This window comes from Adiantum capillus-veneris, chromosome 18, assembly GCF_014529385.1.
Source record: "Adiantum capillus-veneris isolate H3 chromosome 18, ASM1452938v2, whole genome shotgun sequence".
NCBI lineage: Eukaryota > Viridiplantae > Streptophyta > Polypodiopsida > Polypodiales > Pteridaceae > Adiantum > Adiantum capillus-veneris.
Genome location: NC_140948.1, coordinates 152,521,171 through 152,531,797, shown reverse-complemented (window position 1 = coordinate 152,531,797; position 10,627 = coordinate 152,521,171).

The window sequence follows — 10,627 nt, the reverse complement described above, 5'->3', positions numbered from 1 at the left end:
ATGTCATCCACAACCAACCTTTGCACTTGCTCACAAGACCTACTGCTCACCACATAAACATACATAGAGCATTACCCGCTCAAAGACCATGTATGCAAGCCACAACACAACAGAAGAAACACTCAACTGCAATTGGCAACACCTGTGGGAGTACTAGACTCAACCTGTACCTAGAAGTCAAACCCGATCTTGTAACACCTCATATGTGCCTGCTACATGCAGTGTGCACGGGTAAGCTGTCTGCAACAAAGAAAATAACAGAGCCCAAAACTGTCTTGAAAAACAGTCTCTCTGTTTTTAATTTCAGGCCCACCTGCATTCCGAATCAGAAAACAATTCCTTCTACAAAGTCGTAGATCTTGAAGCCAGCTCCGTTTTGAACCAAAAGGTTTTGGAATCGAAGCTTTGTAGCTCAAGTTATGAGCAAAACAGCAGACTGCTGTCAAACTGTCAGAAACTGAACGACTTTCTTATGTGCTTCTTTGAGCTCATAGAAAGGCTCAAACTCACTTTCCACCTCGATGCGTGAGCTGAATGCATCAATCTCACAATGCTTCCATGTCTATGGAAGCTCCAAGCTCCAATCTGTCACCGATGTAGTAGTTGCAAAGCTTGTCGAGAAGAGAGAAAATGTTGTACACAGTGGGCTGATCTGTAGAGGAACTGTGGACTGATCTGATCTTCTGTAAGCCTCTGTATGGCTGCCCACAAGCCTCCTCTATTTCTTTGCTCAGATCTGTGACCTCTCCGCCATTTACCCGTCGAGTTCATCGATCGCGAAGCCGTCCATCTACTCTCTCTTACCTATCGCTCTGATACCAATTGAAGGGGATCGGAGAGCACCACAGACGGAGAGTGAGAGAGAGAAGGAGACACAAAACACACAGATATGGGTGGGGAGACTCAATGAGTGAGCAACCCCCTATACACTTATGCTATGTATAAGGTATACAAGTCAGTGGGCGCCCAGACTCTGGGTGGTCGAGCAAGGCACAAGTGCCTATACCCCAACAGGTAGTAACCCTTTCCTTTGTTGTTGTAACTGTTGTTGATATGTTTCAAGCCGTCCCCTTCACATAAAAGGTTGTGGTGGTGGACCTATCTTATAGGTTGTATTGCTCCTATCCATAAAGTTATAACTAGTTTGCATAGCCCTTGCTTGACGGCATTCATATGGTTGCTTTACAAAGAAATTGTCTTCCACATGATTGTTTTTTAGATAAAAGGTACAAAATAGTGTACGTACTTGGTATGGCACTACCCTTGATGTAGTTGGACACTCAGTTGCCAAATGGCCGTAATCATTGCACTTCCCACACCTCACATTGGATCTCATTAGAGGTGCACTCATAGACGGGCCTGCTGCTTGTTGAGCTATATCATATACTTCTTTTGTTTGAGGTCTTAAAGCACTTAGAATTTCTTCCTTTAATTCTCCAACTGTGACTGTCATCAATTGGACTACCCTCTCTTCTGTGAGAGCTGGTGGTGGTGGTGTACTAGTCTATAGCATGTTTGCTGGAGCTGTCATGTATGGATTTGGGGTATAATAAGGAGTTTGATTTGAATTTACCACCACTTGTGGTGGTGTAGCTCCATAACCAGGTACAGGCTCCTGAGTTTGTGGAATCGGTATAGCGGGAGAAGTAACCATACTAGGTCTACTAAACAATTCTCTTCTCCTCTGTTGGCTTAATTGCACCTCTTACCAATTTCTAGCTTCTTGTTTAGCAGTTGTTAAGTCTACTGGTCTCTTAAACTCACATATTGTTGAGCGTTTGGATCTTGCAAGCCATCTACAAGCCTAGGTTTTTGAGTATCCTCATTAGGTGTTGTATTTCCCATCTTTCGTACTATTGTCTCCATCCTTTGGATGTAATGATCAATACTTTTGTTGATTCCCTGCTGAAGATAGTCTAACTCTTGAGCAAGTCTATCTTGGAATCCTTGATGGCAAAACTTTGCTAAAAATGTTGTTGTCAGCTCAGGGTAAATAGCCTGATTCACTACTGGTACATTTCCATACCAACTGGCATATTCATCCTTAAAGGTAGCTAGGAAAATGTGTAGTTTTTGATCGTTACTTCAAATTTTTGAAGATGAGTATCAGGGTCTTCATCCTATAGCCCTGCAAACTGTGTAAAGTCTGCCAATCGTATCATAGCTGATGCTACTAGCACTGCCATTTGATATAACGGATTTTCAAAGTGTGGGTCTTCCCAAAAATTTAGTACTCGTGGTCTAGGTAGAGAAAATAAATGTTTTTAACCCCAAGTTGTGACCTTGGTCTAAGTTTAACGGTTGGTCAACTATTTCTCTTACTGACGTGGGTTGGCCCAATAGCCTACCTTCTCTTAAACCCTCAATAAGAACTCCTGGTACATGTTCCAAAAGTAACGCGTTAACACGTTCGAGTTGATTGGAAAGATCTTGAGCAATTATCTCTTCTTGCCTCTTTCTACGTGCTTCTCTAGCCCTATTTTGGTTTTCTCTTCTATTAGAATCTACTCCACTCATACGATGTCGTGCTGTGATACGTACATAGTGGGAACGCATGCTACCAGATCTATCTTGTAACTTTTTAGATACATAATTATATTTCCTATAATGTACAAATGTATATGTAAGTATAAAAATAATCTTTCTATCTCATCCTATTATTTATCTCAAGGGTAACGTATTCTTACTTTACCATCAAAAAGTACTATGGGAAAAGCGTCAATAGCTTCGTCTCTTTAACTTGGGGCAAAAAGCATTGATTCTTTCTTTCTACCATCTCATTATTATCTCACACCCTATCTAGATCCTATATCTAGGGTAATTTTCAATCTATATATATTCTATGTATTTTTTATATTTTTCTTATATTTCTTTTTAAATAGCTACTACTAGGAGGGAATCAAATTCTAGTGGGACACTAGGTGGCATGATTTCAAAGATACACTTATTTTAATGCATTATTGCAAGATCGAATGATTACAAAACTTTGTCAAGGATCAATGTCATGCTTTCATATGGTATGAGGTGTCCATTGGAATCAAATAAAAGTCTATGCTAAGGGAACCACAAGAAGACTTTTGCTACCAAAACTGTACCCTATTTTGATGATTTTTTTACACAAGGTTCCAATCTGAATTGGAAAATGCATATAAAACGGATGTTGTAGGTAATGAGCTGAATTTTTTGGCCATATTTTTACTTTATTATTTGGAGCCACGGTTGAGGCGATATGATCAAAATACTGGACCCCAGTCTGCCCACATCATATAGGGACAGCTCATTTCCAACTTTTCCAGTTTCTGTTCACACTGGCTCTTCTCTTCTTGTGTAAACCCTTGTGGGTTCCCTTCACCTATAAAAGGGGACCTCTTCTTCCTTGAAAACCACTCAAGCATTCAAGCCATTGATGAGAGGAATTCATGAGGGAGTGAGTAGTAATGCCAAATTGTACTTAGCCATTAACATATAAAGCCTAAGCCTACACTTTCTCCTAGAGGAAGACTAGCCATTCTTGCATGCTATCCTTGGAAGATCAACTCTAATCAAAGAAGGTCGCGGACTTGGAGTATCAATCAAAGTTGAATTCTCCCCTCTTCTTCTCTCTCCATCAATAATGGTGTCGAAGGGTTTGTCAAGTAAGATGTGTTCTACATTGATGTTTTCTTGATTTCTTGTTGTTTTCTTTTCAATCTCTAATCCAACATATATATATATATATATATATATATATATATATATATATATATATATATATATATATATATATATATATATATATATATATATATATAATCTCATCTCCTTAACCAAACCTATCTCTCTCACTCTTAGTAATTCATCCTCTCTACAAATTTTAGGTTCTCCTTGGTACAGATACATCTCTCCCCGCAGTATCCTTATTGCCCTATTCTTGCCTACGGGCAAGAATAGGGCTTGGGAGGGAAACTCTCTTCTCTTCTCTTCCCTTCTCTTCTCTCATATCTACTTTTTACAAATACTAGAGTTAACCTACATGAATAATCTACATGATGATAATTTCTATGGCTTTCACTCTGTACGATCTATTAGAATTAACTTATGGATTAGCCGTAAAATACACTTTCATTAACGTATAGTGTTTCTCTTTGGCCCAAAAAGGCTCAATGAAATACCTCTATCACCGGATCCCATTATACTACCTCTCATAGACTATAACTTTTCTTTTGACGTAAGCGTAGTTATCTTGCTATGAACCAAGAGGATTTGTACACACAATTAATCCCAATCACTAGACAAAATATATATATTATGGTAAGCACAAAACTACAATTACAAAGAACAATTGGTAGCCTATTTGGTCAACCAAGATTGAATGACATTAACTCATCTATTAACCCTTTCATATTACCCATGATACGATATGACCATAGCCTTGATGTTTTCATCTTTGTGTTGTTTTGACACTCTGTTTTGTGTTCTTTCTTTGTGTGTGTGAGTGCAAGAGAGAAAGAGTGGGGCTTCTTTGATTGCACTTCATTCCAAACCCTAGTCTTCATGGCATCTATGGTTTAACTCGTTCATATAGTTTTGGAGTTCTCTCAAAAACTCTCACAGCCAAAAGCCCGGTTCTTTCCTGGCAAGACCGCAAATTTCTCAACATATTTTTGGTGAACCTGATGCAAAACTGCCAGTGTGAGTTTGTGGGTAACCATGGGTGATCATGTTGAGCATAGGATATGCATTTTGACCCAACAACAATGCAAATTTTTCAAGCATTTGCAATGTTCATGCAACAACAACATGCCACTGAAAGAAGGGAGATTTTAGCAACGAAGCCATACAAGCAGTCATCAATAGAATGGTTATGTTCAATGGCAAAGATGTAACCAAGTACTTACGCGAGTATGTGAAGGAGATGGAGCTGCATCGCGTGTCAGAAGGTTGATGAAGAAGTTGAAGATATTCCTAGGAGATACTATTCATGAAGTCACTGGGCAAGGGCTACTACAGAAACTTTGGTCAAGGTAAGTGACCTTGAAGAGCCATTTGTTGCCTTGATTTACCATGGTTCAAAAATAAACATAATATCAAAGAGTCTCTACAACAAGTGAAAATGGCCGATGGACACAGATCATGGTTGGATGGTGAAAGTGGCAAACAATTCATCCGGTGAATTGTATACAGCATGTCCACGTGTGAAGGTGACAATAGGTGATGTAAAGATTGACCAAAACTTTTTTGTACATGATACATCTTCATATCATCTCATCCTTGGACAACCCTACATTATGGGAGTTCGAATGGAAACAAAGGTAATGGATGATGGTTCATCATATGATGGGATACGTAGCAAAGATGGTAAACGAGTTGTCCAATTTCTCACAGTTTGTGTAAACCATGAAAGAAACCGTGACAACCTCAGAGAACATCCTCTAACAAAGGTGAGCAAAGAGTTTCATGACCATAGAGAAATGATGGGTTTCATGACCATAGAGTTTCATGACCATAGAGAAATGATGGGTTTTGGCCAAGTACCATTGTAAAGTGGGATTGTAGTGGTACAGAAAGAAAAAGGGTCTCGCTTGATCCAAAAATAGGTGAAACTTTTTCAACGAGCTCCTTGGTAACAAGGAATGGATCAGTATGTTTTACACAACTTGAAGATTTGAAGAGATGTGAGAGGCAACATGTGCATAATGTACAAATAGGCATGAAAAAGAGTGGGTTGCTAGAGCCTACTGAAAATGTTTTGGGTTTGTGTGAACAAGTTTCTTTTGTAGATACTATGGGTGAGCTTGATGCTATAATGGGGTCTAGTTTGCATCTTGAAAGTGAAGTTGTGGAAGTTTGCTCTATGGAAATGTATCAAGCAATAGAAGCCTTTAAAGAAAACCAAACTGTTGGCCCAGAAGTCCATGCTGAAACTAAATACAAGAGTGTAGCAAAGAAGGTGAAACCAATAGCTTCACCCTTACCACCCAACAATAGGGAAAAGATTGAGCAGGCTTCTTTACAACCAAGTTTGAGGAATCCTAAAAATATTGGGTATACCTTCACAAAGGAGTCTTTCCAAGAGTTGCAGATTGGTCGCGAGGAGTTTGTAACAGAGGAGGAGACAAAGTGCTTCAAAGAAATTCTTTCAAAGCATGGTAAAGCTTTTGCATTTGAGCCACATGAGATAGGATGTGTTGATCCTTCTATTGTAGCTCCTATGGTTATTTTCACAATACCTCATGTGCCTTGGAATCTGCAGCCTATTCCGGTTCCAAAGGCTCATTTGCCAAAGTTAGTAGAGCTACTGAATGAGAAAATCAAAATGGGAATCTTGGAGCCTTCTTGTGATCCATACTCAAACAGGTGGTTCACAGTTCCAAAGAATGGTTCTCTACGCTTCATCCAAGATATGCAACCAGTGAACAAGGTGACAATTAGAAATGTAGGTACAGGTCCAATTGTGGATGAGTTTGCAGAGGCGTTTGCAGGGAGGGCAATCTACTCAATGGGGGATCTCTACTCAGGGTATGATCAATTTCAGCTTGCAATCGAAAGCAGAGACTTGACAACCATGAGGACACCTTTGGGTTTGGTAAGGATGTATACCTTGCCACAAGGAGCAACCAACTCAGTTGCACATATGATGAATGGGATGAATAAGGTCTTACGTGACTTTATTTCTCAAATCACAATGCCTTTCATTGATGATTTTCCTATCAAAGGATGTGAATAAAGTGACAAAGATGAAGCTTTGGATCTCAAGGGATGTCGCAGGTTTGTGGTAAATCACATAAATGATTGTGATAAAATTTTGTCTCGGTTGGAAGAAGTGAATCTTACATTGTCAGAGAAAAAGTCTATGTTTGGTGTCAATGAAGTGCTCATGATGGGGCACATGTGCGGGCCATATGGTAGGAAACCTTGTCCAACAAAGGTAGATGCCATCCAAAGAATGAAAGAAACGTGCACTAGCATCACTGAGGTTAGAAGGTTTCTGGGAGCATGTGTCTTCTATGTTATTTGGATTCCACATTATGCACATGTAGCTGATCCTCTTTATCAGTTGCTTAGAAAGAATCAAAAGTTTAAATGGATAGAAGCACATGTAAAATCCATGAAAAAGCTAAAGGAGTTGCTCTAGTCAGCACCAACTTTGAGAAAGGTAGACTATGAGTGTCAAAGGCCAGTAATTGTGACAGTAGACACCAATCCTACAGGGATTGGATGTGCAATAGGGAAAGATGACGAAGAAGGATGCAATTATGTGGTAAGATTTGGAGCAAAAGTACTAAGTGCTCACTGAAGAAACTATCCACAAATAAAGAGAGAGCTATGGGGTATGGTTATAGCCTTGAAAAATGGGAAAGAGTACCTAATTGGTGCATGCGTGGTTGTAGAAACAGATTGTCTACCACTTCTTGGGATGATTACAAGCTGCTCACCTCCAGAAATTTCTATGTTGCGGTGGATTGCCTACATTAAGTCCTTAAATCCCAAGTTTAAGCACATTGCAGGTAAAGACAATACAATGGTAGATATGCTATTAAGGGAAAGGTATGAAGATGAGTCACAGATGATTGACGAGGGAGATGATGTAGGCACAAAGTTCTATTCTATCTCTCATGTCAAAGGTCACAATGTCTGCATGACTAATCTACTTGAATCATTCTTGAAAGAGCTTTATGAAGGTGATTGGATTCTTATTGGAGCTATTTGAGTACTCTAGCAAAACAGGATGATTGGTTTGAACAAGAATTTAGGAGGATACGCAGGAAAGCATATGGGTACTTTTTGAGGGATGGTTACTTGTGGAAGCATCCTAAACAAAAGGGTGCTACACCACAACCGGTTATATGTAAAAAAGAGACTCAAGTAAAGCTCATTCAAGAGTTTCATGAGAGTCTATGGGCTGGACACATGGGTGTGTGGGCAACCTTCTCCAAGTTGAAAGAAAAATACTGGTGGAAGGGTATGTATAAAGATGTATCTCAATTTGTAGAGTCATGCGTAACTTGTCAAATTTATTGAAATGTCCGACATCATGATGGATTGCACCCTACATATCCACTAGCCATGCACTATAAATGGGTTGTGGATCTAGTCACAATGCCTCTAGGACTCTGGCAGATGAGATACTTGGTTCTTGCACGAGAGTACCTAACTAACCAAGTTGAAGGAAGAGCATTAAGAGCTAAAACCACAGAAGCTATGCGAAAATTCCTTCTTGATGAGGTGATTTGCCGTTATGATTGTGTGGGAAAGATCACTGCAGATAGAGGTGAGCTGGATGCTGAGGAAGCAAGGGAGTTCTTTACCAGATTAGGAGCTTACAACCCTGAAGGCAATGGAAAGAGTGAAAGAGGGCATCCTCCTATCATTTGGCCAAGGCTTGCGAAGGAAGAGTTGGTGAGTGGCCAAAGCTGTTACCATATGCTTTATGGGCTGATCGTACAAGACATAGCTCAGTAACTGGCTACATGTCTACGGAGCTAATGTATAGTCAAAAGCCAGTGATGCCGATCGAAGATACAATTCCCACATGGAATGTACTACCTTGGCAAGAGGGGTTTAGCAAGAAAGATTTCCTTGCATTGCGCATAAGCCAACTAGAGAGAAGACCTAGAGACATTGAGGCTGCAAAAGAACGACTCAAAAATGCAAGGCTGAAAAACAAGGACTACTTTGATAAGAGACATCGGCTCAGGAGCAAAGCAATTGACAAAGGTGACTGGGTTTTAGTATATGATAGTAGCCTTGATAACCAGCACACAGTCATGCGTAAGTTTTCAAAAAGATGATTTGGACCGTATGTTGTAAAGCATGTGCATGAAAATGCTACTTACAGCTTGTCTGAACTAGATGGTACAGAAGTAAAGATTCCCATTGTAGGAAAAAGGATCAAAATGTTTAAGATAAGAAGAGACAATGATCCAGAAGATGTTGATGAGGAAGAAGAGCAAAACACAGGTGAAGATCAAAGTGAAGACGAAGCTTTGGAATTATCCAGTGAAGAAGAAAGCAAGTAAGATGTACAAGAGGGCTAATCTTACAAAGAGACAATGTGGCACATACCAGAGGATGTGCAGGTTTAGAGGGGGTGGATGTCGTGCTGTGACACGTACATAGTGGGAGCGCATGCTACAAGATATATCTTGTAACTTTTTAGATACATAATTATATTTCCTATAATGTACATATGCATATGTAAGTATAACAATAAGCTTTCTATCTCATCCTATTATTTATCTCAAGGGTAACTTATTCTTACTTTACCATCAAAAAGTACTATGGGAAAAGAGTCAATAGCTCTGTCTCTTTAACTTGGGGCAAAAAGCATTGATTCTTTTTTTCTACCATCTCATTATTATCTCACACCCTATCTAGATCCTATATCTAGGGTAATTTTCAATCTATATATATTCTATGTATTTTTTATATTTTTCTTATATTTCTTTTTAAATAGCTACTACTAGGAGGGAATCAAATCCTAGTGGGACACTAGGTGGCATGATTTCAAAGATACACTTATTTTAATGCATTATTGTAAGCATGATTACAAAACTTTGTCAAGGAGCAATGTCATGCTTTCATATGGCATGAGGTGTCCATTGGAATCAAATAAAAGTCTATGCTAAGGGGACCACAAGAAGACTTTTGCTGCCAAAACTGTACCCTATTTTGATGATTTTTTTACACAAGGTTCCAATCCGAATAGGAAAATGCATATAAAAAGAAAGTTGTAGGATGAGCTGAAATTTCTGCCCATATTTTTACTTTTTTATATGGAGCCACGGTTGAGGAGATATGATCAAAATACTGGACCCCAGTCAGCCCACATCATGCAGGGACAACTCATTTCCAACTTTTCCAGTTTCTGTTCACACTGGCTCTTGTCTTCTTGTGTAAACCCTTGTTGGTTCCCTTCACCTATAAAAGGGGACCTCTTCTTCCTTGAAAACCACTCAAGCATTCAAGCCATTGATGAGAGGAATTCATGAGGGAGTGAGTAGTAATGCCAAATTGTACTTATCCATTAACATAAGCCTACGCCTACACTTTCTCCTAGAGGAAGACTAGCCATTCTTGCATGCTATCCTTGGAAGATCAACTCTAATCAAAGAAGGTCGTGGACTTGGCGTATCAATCAAAGTTGAATTCTCCCCTCTTCTTCTCTCTCCATCAATAATGGTGTCGAAGGGTTTGTCAAGTAAGATGTGTTCTACATTGATGTTTTCTTGAGTTCTTGTTGTTTTATTTTTCATCTCTAATCCAACATATATATATATATAATCTCATCTCCTTAACCAAACCTATCTCTCTCACTCTTAGTAATTCATCCTCTCTACAAATTTTAGGCTCTCCTTGCTACAAGTACATCTCTCCCCGCAGTATCCATATTGCCTACGGGCAAGAATAGGGCTTGGGAGGGAAACTCTCTTCTCTTCTCTTCCCTTCTCTTCTCTCATATCTACATTTTACAAATACTAGAGTTAACCTAGATGAACAATCCACATGATGATAATTTCTATCGCTTTCACTCTGTACGATGTATTAGAATTAACTTATGGATTAGCCGTAAAATACACTTTCAACAACGTATAGTGTTTCTCTTTGGCCCAAAAAGGCTCAATGAAATACCTCTATCACCGGATCC